This window comes from Chanodichthys erythropterus, chromosome 9, assembly GCF_024489055.1.
Source record: "Chanodichthys erythropterus isolate Z2021 chromosome 9, ASM2448905v1, whole genome shotgun sequence".
NCBI lineage: Eukaryota > Metazoa > Chordata > Actinopteri > Cypriniformes > Xenocyprididae > Chanodichthys > Chanodichthys erythropterus.
Window position 1 is genome coordinate 30,935,948 of NC_090229.1, and position 12,786 is coordinate 30,948,733.

The following is a 12,786-nucleotide window of genomic DNA, read 5'->3' on the forward strand; positions in this document are numbered from 1 at the left end:
TATTTTTAAGGATGTTTGTAACTAAACAGTTTTGTGGCACCATTGACTTCCATTTTATTTTTTTAACTACTATGGAAGTCAATGGGTCTCCAAAACTGTTTAGTTACCAACATTCTTCAAAATATCTTCTGTTCTATTAAGCAGAAGTAAATTTATTCAGTAAATAATGACAGAATTTTTTAATTTTTTGTTGAATAGCTATTCCTGGAACTTAATGTAATGGCCTTCCTTAATTAGGTCATTTTTACACAGCATAAAAAGGGGATCCCATTTTTAGATTATCATCGACAGTTGATGGCTTTTTTTTTTTTTTTTTACTTACAATCAGATTCAATATCTGTTGATCTTCTTGGTCTTTTATTTATTTTCTTTGCTGTCAAACTGGAAATCTCATCTTCAGGGCCAAAAACAAAAGGTCAAGAAAGAAGTATTTATTATCAATAGGAAAAATAGAAGCTAAATGGTCCTGTTCTGAATAATTTAGTTTCATTGTTCAACCTCATATTTAATAATGAATGCAGTGACAGTAAAATAAATGATAAATGATAAAATAAATGATTTCACCTTGTGTACACAATTACCTAATAATAGACAATCATTGGTTACTTTCTCTAACCTCATACTAAATTATGTTTTCCATTGTTGTTTCTTGTTGTACTGGAAACATCTAGGTTTTCAAAAGTGAATGGTGCTGGAGAGCAAATCACTAGAAGATAGGAGGAAGCTGTAGGAGGCAGGAACTCATGGGCAAATCTTCAGGACCCAGAAACTCGGGGGTGAAGCTGAAGGAGTTCGACACTCGGGGCTGAAGCTGTAGGAGGCAGAGACTCAGGGCAAATCTTCAGGACCCAGAAACTCAGGGGTTAAGCTGAAGGAGTTCGACACTCGGGGCTGAAGCTGTAGGAGGCAGGAACTCATGGGCAAATCTTCAGGACCCAGAAACTCAGGGGTTAAGCTGAAGGAGTTCGACACTCGGGGCTGAAGCTGTAGGAGGCAGGAACTCATGGGCAAATCTTCATGATCCAGAAACTCGGGGGTTAAGCTGAAGGAGTTCGACACTCGGGGCTGAAGCTGTAGGAGGCAGAGACTCAGGGGGCAAATCTTCAGGACCCAGAAACTCGGGGGTGAAGCTGAAGGAGTTCGACACTCGGGGCTTAAGCTGTAGAATGCAGAACTCAGGGGGCAAAAGGAATACTTCAAGTATGTATTTTTTATCCAATTTGTTATCCTCTCATCATTTTATTATTTTATTTTTGGTAATTCTACTTTTTATTTTTGTCACACCTTAGAAAGTATGAAGAATGGAGACCACAATTTTGATCCCATGGTTTTCCTCCACAATGAATGCCCTCCTCTGAAGTGATTTTCTTTCTAAGCAAAGCATTCGAGAATGTCTAATGTTAGCCATGTATGTTCCATAGAGACGTGAATCACACGGTGTCATTAGATATGGCTGTAGATTTATGTAAACCCTGCATAACACCATGTTGTCCACTTCTTCTGACACCACCTCGCAACAATGTTCAGGGCTTAACACAAACACATTGTTTGGACACTTGAATGACATCACGCTTTCCTTGTTTTCTATCTTGGACTTTGATGTTTCCTCCAGACGATTTACAACTTGTGCCAAAACATTTTTCCCAGATCGGACCATTTTTTTCATGCGATGAAGATAGCACTGCATCTGTCAAGGCTGCCAAAGTTTTGGGCATCTTCTGCAAGGTGCATCAAGGAATGGACATTGTAAACCAAAAATGTCTCTCCATACAGCTCCCGTCCTCTCTCCACAAAAAACTTCAGTAGCTGGTTTGCGTAAGGTCCTTGTGACTTTGTTAGCTCTGGGCTCACTAAAATGCAAAGAGCCGTGCTGAAACTCAAGAAATGTTCATACAGGTGATCTTGGAGAACTCCCTTTAGGACGATCTTTCCCGTATATAAAGCAAACTGTCGGAATTCTGTTGCTTTCCAGCGTTCAATTTCCCTCAGGCCCCTTGGCTTCCTGGAAAAGCAGTCAGGAATGGACGTCTTTAGTGACACCAGCCTCTCACTTACACTGCCCACATCTCCTGATGACATCCGGAAATCTGTTCTTCCTCTTGTCCACAAAAGCAGCAACTTTTTCATTACCCCAAGACAGCTCTGGTGCATGTAATCAATAGGGAATGATTTTATCATGTCAATCGGGAGGACAGAGAAGGGTGAAATCTGCTCTTCTTGGTGATGTTCAGGTTGCCAGCACTCCCTGAATGATTCATCTGTCCTCATGGTCAGGTTATTTGTCTCAGGATATATCATCCGGCCATCCCACGATCCCCTCTGGGTGCATCTGTCACACCCATAATATCCAGAAAACTGCTTTACACACTTGACCATTGATTTTGCAGGAGCATCGCAGGTAACACATCGTACTTGGATGTTTAAGCATCTGCCTCCCCAGGTCAGACCATCCTGGATTAGCTCTGCCAATTCCTGAACCGTGTCATTAACAAAGTTCAGTGTTTTGGGTTTGGATGCAGCAGAGGATATGCACAGGGGGAAAATGCATTCAGGTGACAGGTTTATGGAACAGAGAACTGGCCAGAGGGATAGGTTTGAACTTTTAAATAATGGTAGCCCATCAATATTTATAGACAGATCAAGTGACTGCAGGTCATCTGTCACAGCTGCTGGATATCTGGTAAGATGTCTGGAGAGCTGATCTGCTACATTAAATTGCACACTCTCGACACCATCTTTGGTAGTATGTTCATACTGGTTCTTGTTTCCAAAGAGTGTCCTTGCAGTATGGGGGAGTTCTGCATGCCCATGTCTTTTGAGTATGTTTAAGAGAGCATCCACAGCATTATGCTTGACTTGAAATGTACATGCCCATTCAGAAAGTTCTTCCCTAAGCTTGTGTGTAAGATCTTGTTCATTCCCAGAACCTGACAGGGCTAGATCTGGAAATATTCCAAGAATTTCCTCCTCAAAGTGCTGGTTGTGACCATGACTGTCACTTTCAGCAACTCTGACCATCTCAACTGAACTGTGAGTTTCTTTGTTGGCTGCCTTTTGTGCCCTTGACACTCTAGCCCAGATTTTGTTGTACTGCCTCCTACGCTCTCTGGATGTCATGAAACTACTGTACTGGTGTCTCTGCCAATAATTCAATAAATTATGTTTTCATTATACTTCCAGATTTAATCTGTTTTTTTTTTTTTTGTTTTTTTTTGTTTTCTAAAACTACTAGTATCAACTATATAACTTGATTTGGTACTGAACTTACCTTTTTGGATGACATATTTGGCAGAAGTACAAAGGCTGAGAAAAAAGAAATGAACATTAATTAATACATATACATTAAACTATTTAAAACACGATAAATTAAAAAGCTGCTCTTTTCCTCAGATGTACCCCCAACTCACAACCATACTGTTAAAAGTGCTTTTGTTTTTTTAAACATTCAGGTGACACTTTACAATAAGGTCTTATTCGTTAATGTATAAATTAACATGAACTAACAATAAACAATACATTTTCGTTCCTCAGATGAGACGTTAAACTGAGGTCTTGACTCTCTATGGTCATTAAAATTCTCAGGATGTACTTCAAAAAGAGTAGGGGTGTAACGCCGACATCCTGGCCAAATTTGTCTATTGGCCTCTGACCATCATGGCCTTTAATCATCCCCATACACTGATTGGCTTCATCACTCAGTCTCCTCTCCACCAATAAGCTGATGTGTGGTGGGTGTTCTGGCACAATATGGCTAGACAACCCTAGACAACATTGGTGGTGTTTGAGGAGATTCACCCTTCAATATATAAAGAACTTTGAGTGCCCAGAAAAAAGCTACATAAATGTAATAATTACTATTATTATTTGTTACACTATTATTAATAAAAATCCAGTTTTTCATTGTTTGTTCATGTTAGTTCACAGTGCATTAACTAATCTTAGCAAAATACATATTTTGATTTTAGATAATATGAGTAAATGTTAAAACTAAGATTAATAAAATGCTTTATTAAAGATTAATAAATGTTTTTAAAAGTATTGTTCATTCTGGTGTTACCTATATTTTTATAACATTAAGTTGGGTGTTTACTTAAGTAAAGGTGAAGTAAATATCAGAGATGCTTTTTTAGCTTGTGGCAAAGCATCTCTGATGTTTACTTCACCTTTACTTAATATGGTAAAATCTTATCATGTTTATAATAAACTTAATAAGTGTTATTTTTTGTGACATAAAGCATGTAAAACTAAAGTTTTAACAAGTGGATTTGTTTTTAAGTGAACAATCTATAAATTGTTCCTAGTTAGAATTTTTCATGTTTAAATGTATCATTGAAATATACATTTTAATTGAATTAATTTAAATTTTAATGTATACATGTTAAAAGATAATTCCAAAAAGATCTGTATTAGTTATACATAAAATCAGACCGAATCAATGGTCTGCACAATCTGCACCCAGCTGTGACCTTGGGAATAAGTTCCTTAAGTGACAAACACAGGAGGTTAATTATTATTGTGATTTGGTCCCAACGCCACTTGCACTGGTGTTTATGGTCCGTTTATGGTCCGCTTAAATAACTATTTTCCAGTGTGTTTGCACCATATATTGTATTATTTTGTTATATTGTTAAAAAAAAAAAAAGGTTGGAATGATTTGCACAGCATTCAACCCTTTTTTATGGTCTATGATTCAGCCTTAGATGCATAACTTTGATTGAGCTCCAATACAATAGGTGGCAACATGCATATAGTGTGCTGACACCAGTAAACCTACAGGTGAACAGGAAGTTGGGCCATATCTGCCTATGATACGACATGCATACAAGCTCGTCTGGTAGACGGAAGACTACGGGTACAGAAACCCCTTTAAAAGGTAAGATCTTATATAATTTAAACGTTAAAATGAGTTCAGTTATCATTGTTGTTTGCTTTACTATGATTCAATAGTCTTGACTGATGCGTCTCGAGCTACTGATTGTACGATCTCACGCACATCGCTCGCGCTATAAATGTATCTCGCGCACTTCACCCGCAGCGTACGTTTGTATGGATGAAATGTTAATATATTAATACATTTACTTACCACAAATGTAACCGTGTCTAGTTTCCGCGAAGAAAGTGGTGTAATTGACCTGCGACGTACTAAACGTAACGTTACTATAAATTTACTAAAACACGAGAACTATCCTTAACCTATGAACGACGCGAACACTTAAAAAATTAAACAAATGTCTACAAACCTAGTATAAACTAACTAATCTTATTTTAAAACACGTATGAACAGTAAATATACACACAACTTAACTCACTAACGTTATATGCTACGAAAACTACAAACCTTAACCTAACTTAACAAACTGTACACTAACTAATATAAATACTATACATAGAAACGAAAACTTAACCTATAACGAATACTTAACGAAGTTATCTAACAATTAACTACAAAATACACGCAATTTATAAGTAAAAAATACGAAATCAAGTCTCTTTCCACCACCGTCTTCAACCAACAAACGTTAATTCCGTTATGTCAGTTAAGTATCACTCGCGAGGCGCGTTCCATGCATTCCAATCTATTTTATTCCCGCTCTCAGTCAGGAACTATAATACACATGAAAACAACGAGATTATTTTACACAAATCGTTTACTTTCAACATATTAGACAGGCATAATTTGATTAAATCCTAAATAAATTTCATAATTGAAAGCAGCATAGCTTTTGGTTTGGCTGAATTTTAATTGTGATGTACAGCTTGTCAGTTCATCAAAGTCTAACTAATGTATGTTTTCTAAGTGGGTTCCCTATTAATGAGAGGCTTACCATTTACTCTAGACTTTCAGGCTGATGATGAAACATCCCATTTGTGAAGACACAGATGCTAAATTCCATAATAACAGTGGAGGATTGGAGTGTAAGGACATTCAGTGTCAAATTTCCTGACTAAAATGTTTTAATTTAGTAGTAGTCAAGAAGCTGAGCTTCTGGCTATTGTTAAAAACTAAGTTAAAAAAAACTTTGCTTATAGAAAGAATGGGCAGCTTGGTCCATTTTTTGGGGGGTAAGGTTCGAATTGACGTTTATAAGCCATATGACACTGTGTGTGATGTGAGACAAGTAGTGCACTGAGTAGCCCTCTAGTTTCATTAGGACGCATTTGGTCACATCAGGGCATTATGACATGCAGATAAGTGATGGGTGTCTGGATTGAAAGACAAGAATTAGAGGAGATCCAGTGTCCATCTGAAGCAAGATGGATGCTGCCCCACCACCAGGAAATGTTTTGGGATTAATGGGTTTAACGTCTAAGATGACTGAATGATGGATGAATGAATCAATGCTTCACACACAACCTAACAATTGATGCTTATTACTGTCTCATCTGTTTCTGTGTTCCAGTGCCTGGTGTCATAGAATTTACTTCCTGGATTGAAGGATGAAGCTTTAGGTAATCAAATTCAAATGACATGCCACTATCTGGAACCTTATCAAATTAGTTTTTTTTTTTTTTTTTTTTTTAAATTCCTTTCTTGATATTTTCATAACACATTGATTAGGGCTGCAATGTATCCATGTGAACCAAATGAATATGGGGTGTTCAGTACGTAACATGCAGATTATTAAGTTTATCAGACATGAGGTCAGTTCTGTACCCTGATTAAACTACTTTTTGACAATACTCTGATGACACTGTTAAGTCTGTTATATCAAGATCAGGATATATCAGTTAATCAGTCTGAAATAGAGAATTTTGTGCAGTTGTGCAATGTAAATCATCTTATGGTAAATGTTTAAAAAACTATGGAAATGATAGGTTAGGTGATAATATCATCAAACAGGTGGATACCTATTCTTATCTAGGTGTGGTCATTGACTGTTCAGTTGCTTGGAAAGCCCACATTAATTGTCTCTGCTCAAATTTCCAGCAACGACTGTATTTTAAGAAGACTTATGCTGGGTACACACTAAAAGATTTTTACAATCGTATAAGATTTTCAAAATGTGAGAGACCACAAACATGAGGACAGAAAACCCTAGATTTAACCAGAAATCTCGCAAAATCTCTTTCAGAATAAACTTGACGGATGATTGGCAGGGAGAAATGATGTTAATGGTGTTTGGAATGATTTTGGTAAGTTTTACATGATACAAAAATTCAGCCCTGGCACTATAGCCACACCAGCCCACATTACCAAACAAACTGTGCTATTTTGAGACACCATTTAGTTACCACTTGTAGTACACTTGAACCCATAACATTACAAATACAGAGATAATGTTAAAAGCACATTTTAGTTCACATTCATGGTGTCTCAAAATAGCACAGTTGAATATATTTCTCAAGTCACCTTTATTTATATAGCACTTTTTACAATGCAGATTGTCAAAACAGCTTTACATTGATAATTGGTACATAATTTCGCTGCATGGCAGCTCTTAAAGAATAGTGTCAATGCAGGCAGATCAAAGCACTGTTGAATAAATGTCAAGTGTCCCCAACTAAGCAAGCCAAAGGTGACAGCGGCAAGGAACCCAATCAGGTGACAGCAGGTGGCAAATAGGTATTAAAATGGAGAAAAAAAAGATTAAAAGATTATCTTAACAAGTACTGAAGAATAATTTTATTAAAAAATACTATGGAAGTACAAAATTAAGACCAATCTATTAAGTACAAAATTAGTGTGCAAAAATAGAGCACTTTAAGTAGCCTACATTATGGAAGTGTACTTTTTTTCACCTGGGTTATGTTTTTGACCTGTTTTTGACTATATTGCAACTTTGCAAGTAGCGGACAGTACACTGTTTACCCTAAATCTCACCTTATCTACTGATATTTCAGTCAGGTATTCAGTAACAGGCTAGCTAACACTTGTAACAAATTATCACAAAGCAATAACTTTTTAAAATATAAACAGGTTTTATATGGAGGACCAGGAGTGCCACTTAAAAATAAAAAGAAGAATCAATTTAATAATTCAAACATAAAAATTTATATAAATAAATCACTTTTTAATATGGGCAAATTAATAGACATATTTAAAGTTGTTTATTTAATTCCTGTTTTTAAATGTAGTTTAATAAAACAATAAAACAGTAAGTTTTAAAAATCACTTTTGAATGTATAAATAAATAGACAAATTTGATATGGGTTATTTAATTCATTTTTTAAAACGTAGATCAATAAAACAATAAAAAGTACATTAGTAAATCTTTTTAAATGTGCATTTAAATCGCTTTTTTAAAAAGAATTTGGCAAATGCTTTTCTTTCTCAATTTACCAATTGCTTTTCTTTGTCGGTTTGCCAAACGCTTTTCTTTATCCATTTGTCAATCGAGTGGTAAAATGCCATTGGACAGTACACACGTGGAAGCAACCAATCAACTTTAAAAACTATAAATATCTCAAAACCCACAACATTTCACTAATGGCTGGGTGCAGGATTTATATTCTGAAGGAAGGACTGCGATAACACAGTAGTAAACGATAATGATGATGATGTCGTGTTAACTGTATATCATAAGTGCCTGATTAAGGATGGTTTAGTGTTTTGATCAGTAAGAATTTTGAACTAATACTACCCCTTTTTTCATGCATTTTTTTATTTATTGCATTAAGTACATAAACCAATGTATAACACGATAAACATTGTTCCAATAAACAAGGCATCATCAGAGATGGATGTAGAATTTAAGTGTATTTTATTATAGTACATTCTGATATAGTATACCTTTTAGAGCCAAAATAATTTGTAAATTATTGTCCTCCATCTACCTCTGTGCTGTCTGGGTCAATGACATTATGGGTCTTTTTTTTTTTTTTTTTTTTTTTTTTCAAAAGGCCTTCATAATAATAAAAACAAAGATATGTCGTGCAAGTTAAATATCTGGTTTACAGATTGTGTATATTAGTAATTATCCTGTTAATACTATAAGTGCATATACCTGTGAACTCATAAAATAAATCTACAAATCGGCATGAAAAATTTAATTATGCATGCTTTATTGTTCATGCAAGACTGGATAAAGCATAAGTACATTTTTACACTACAATTCTACAAAAGATTCAAACATGCGCTGTCAGATTGGATGGTTTCTCTGTGAAAATCTCAAAACAGTCAATAATCTCTGCTACTCTGTATTTAAACAAAGGAGACATATTTCTGTGCAAATCATCTCTGTCTGCCCATACAGCTGAAAGCTTCAGGTTAGCATATAGATATGACAGTTTCATTGAATGTTCTGTATACTGTCTCAGGGGAACATGAGAAGTGTTGTGCAGGCAGATCAAATCTGAGGTACATTAAGGTTCACAGAAGCATTTGAAATTTGTATTTGTTGCGTCTGGAATCGAAGGCACAAAAAAAAAAGAAATTGTAATAACGCCATAAAGGTTCCCAGGTTTGGCAGACACGTATAGTACATTAACATCATCATCTCCAAAACAAACATCAGACATCCTGTACATATCATGTCGGTTTACTTCTGCACATGCAGATCACCATCTCCTCCAGCCTCCTGCATCTTCTCAGTGTAAAGATGATCACTTTCTCCAGCCTGATGGACCATAGTGTCAGCTGACTGACTTGGGTAAAGTTGGTTTTATATTCGCACATTCGGACATCCGTATTCAATAGCCTTGTTAATCACACTACATTGGACTTTCACAAGTAAATATGCCATTAAACAATACTTGCCTATTTTGATTGACTGTGAAAAATGTTGTAAGTTGACAATCATCGGTTGTCAATATCATGCTTAAAATTCGCAAACGTTAATTTATTGCATATTTATTGGAAAGTCTGAATTTATCAGAAGTCTGAATGTGCGAATATAAAACCAACTTTACCCAAGTAGCTGACTGCATTGTTTTTCCTTACTTAGTGTCTGTGTGTGCATCTCAATCAGCTCTGAGCTCTCCTGATCAGTGCCCTAACTACTGAACTAGGGAGCTGATTGAGACACAGCCTGTGTTTAATGCTGATGTGGCCTTAATGTAGGGAGGGATGGTGTCCAGTTGGGTCAGTCTCCATAATCTTTAAGCAGGCTGATCTGCAATGAAATCGGAAGGTTTTTAGCTACATAACGTAAGACCACAGCTGTAAAAAGTAGTCAAATTTAGAATCAGCATATGGATACAGAGCAAAAATGTTGTACCTTAAGTATATCAAATAAAAATGCCTTAGCAAAATTAAGAATAAAAAAAAAATGTAGACATATTCAAGGGATTCGGTTTAAATTGACTATTGTTTCATAGCACATACAATCCAAAACAATGCATTGCTATAACATTTGCTACTTTAGAAAACAGAAATCTCTAACTCACCTTTGTGAAAATGTAGAGAGCAAGCATACGTGAATGGAGATATCTTGACGAAAGTGATGTTTTGCGTCTCACCGCGGCAACCCATGCGATCCGGCGCCTCTGTTACTGCCTCTACATACTCTCCGTACAGCCTTTTTTCAAGTAGGAAACCGACTAATCTCGTAGTAAAGTTTTTGACATTTTCTATCGGGGGACATATTATTGCAGCTTTTCACACAACAAAAGTGTGCCATTTTTACAATGAAAAGAAGCCAAAGAAGAAACAACTCTGCACTGATACAGAGATTGTTTGGATACCTCACAAATGGCGGCGACACCCATAATGCACTTCGGTTTTCACCAGTGTTACGTCACCTGACAAAGACCGATTGCCAATCCGCCCATGGTATAAACACTTGTGCTGTTGCCACAAATCGACTAGCTGATCCTCCATCTCTGCTGTCAATCCATTTAACTCCTCCATGAATGGGTTTATGTTTCTGTCTTTTGTCAGCTCGCTTTCTGATTGGATGTAGTTTTAAATCATAATCTTCTGAGTTTGTCCTCAGGGTTGGTCCCACACCTCAGGATTTGTCATGTTAAATATTTATGATTCACGATCGCGGCGCTTTCGACGTTCTTCCGAGCAGATTCAGTCACTCTTAACACACCTCACACCACAGGAAAATATAAGATAATCTGTAGAACCATCAAGATAATCGGATATTGCCTAGGATTGTCGGACAGAGAACTTGGTCCAAAATCAGCCCTAATATCTTGTAGTGTGTACCCAGCATTAGGTTGTTTGGTGTAAATCAGAGAATTATGCAACTATTTTATCAAGTAGTTTTAGGTAGTCTATTAAATTATGGGATTCAAGGTTGGTATTGAAATCTTTCAGTCCAATTAAAATCGCAGCTTGCACATCTTGTTAAAACTGCAATGAAAGTTATAGGTGTAAGAGACTACACATCACTTCAATTAATTTATGAGTCATTGATTCTTAATAATGCACAGAAAATAGTGAGTGATCTTAACCATGTTTTATTCCCAATGTATAAATTTCTGCCATTAGGAAAACTTTAAAACGTTATAGAGTTCCACAGCTTGACCAACAATTTTTCAGTTAAAACTATGGGTGTAGAATGTGATATAGCCCAAGTTTACATGAAGTTTGTCTTACCTGTATCTTTTTCATTTTTCCTTTCCAGCAATTCGGCATTGGACTCGTTTCAATCCATTTTGGCCTCTCCTGCATTTGCTGTTTGGAAATCATTGCTTGCGCCTGATTCAGCAGCTGTCATTCTGCATTTTTTTTTTTTTTTTTTTTTTTTACATTTTGAACCCTTAGCAATAATAAAATTTCCATTTGTAGTTAAGTTTGTTTTTCCTTGTGTGGATTTTCTATGCAAAAAAATATGTATTTCACAGTACTTGTGGATGCAGAAATACAGGAATATACAAAGACTCTGCATGAAAAAAAAATCATTTTTAATCAGCAAATATATATATATATATATAATGGTGGATATTTTCACTATTGCATGAATATGCACACTGATTTAGATTATGAAGCTCACATTATATTGACATTTAAAATTCATCAATGGTAGGGGAAATTATTTAATAAAAACAATTACAAGGTGTCAAATCTTTCAAATCTCTTTATTCATTTTAAATGCAATAGAATTATAGTATGAATATAAACAAGTTTAGTTGGATCTTTGTAATATAATCAGTAAAGGATCCATATAAATGCCATGTTTTACAGAATATTGAGTAGTTACTAAGAAAACTTTGTTCCAGAGTTTTTGTTAGTAGTACCAGCAACAAATACCCATTTTTATTTATTTATTTTTATTTTTTTATATTTTACCATGGTTTATTTGCACTAAATCCATAGTAATGTCAATCTGCATAAACTCCATTATCAAGGATAAATTGGGTTAATTTTGGTGAATAATCAGGTTTCAACTGAATAAGGATGTTTGGCCCTATGTGTAAGTCCTGGTGATTCATTGTGTCACTGGTGTTACTGTTTTTTTGTCTGTCACATTAAATAAAATGTGTCATATGTGACTTGATAATTCTACATTAATTGAATTCTGCTACACTCAAGAATTAAGATGTAAAGGATTGCATTGTTTATAACTGTTTTTCAAATATTTCATAATATATTCATTGTTATAGCAAGTACTTGGTTGCACAATTAAATTAACATAATTCAATCACACTTTTAACTAACCTGATTGAAATATATATATATATATATATATATTTCAAACACACAATCTCCTTATTTTTTGAATTATCATTATTATTTAACTCTGGTTACTTTACTTCTCTGGCTTTTCTAAAAGTTATGAAATATTACTTCTCAATTTTTCAGCACATGCAGTCAGTGACAAAAAATGGTACATGATGTCTTTAAATGCACAAAAAAAAATAAAAAATCATAAAGCTGTCAAATGTGTATTCATA

General features: G+C 35.2%; 1 long non-coding RNA gene across 1 annotated transcript; it reads left to right on the forward strand.

Annotated features, from left to right (window-relative positions):
- The first annotated feature begins 4,485 nt into the window (after positions 1-4,485).
- On the forward strand, positions 4,486-12,643 carry LOC137026603 (uncharacterized). Its single transcript, XR_010895889.1, has 4 exons — positions 4,486-4,873; positions 6,402-6,450; positions 7,074-7,134; positions 11,517-12,643. It is a non-coding gene; the product is annotated as an uncharacterized lncRNA (long non-coding RNA).
- The last annotated feature ends 143 nt before the right edge of the window (positions 12,644-12,786 follow it).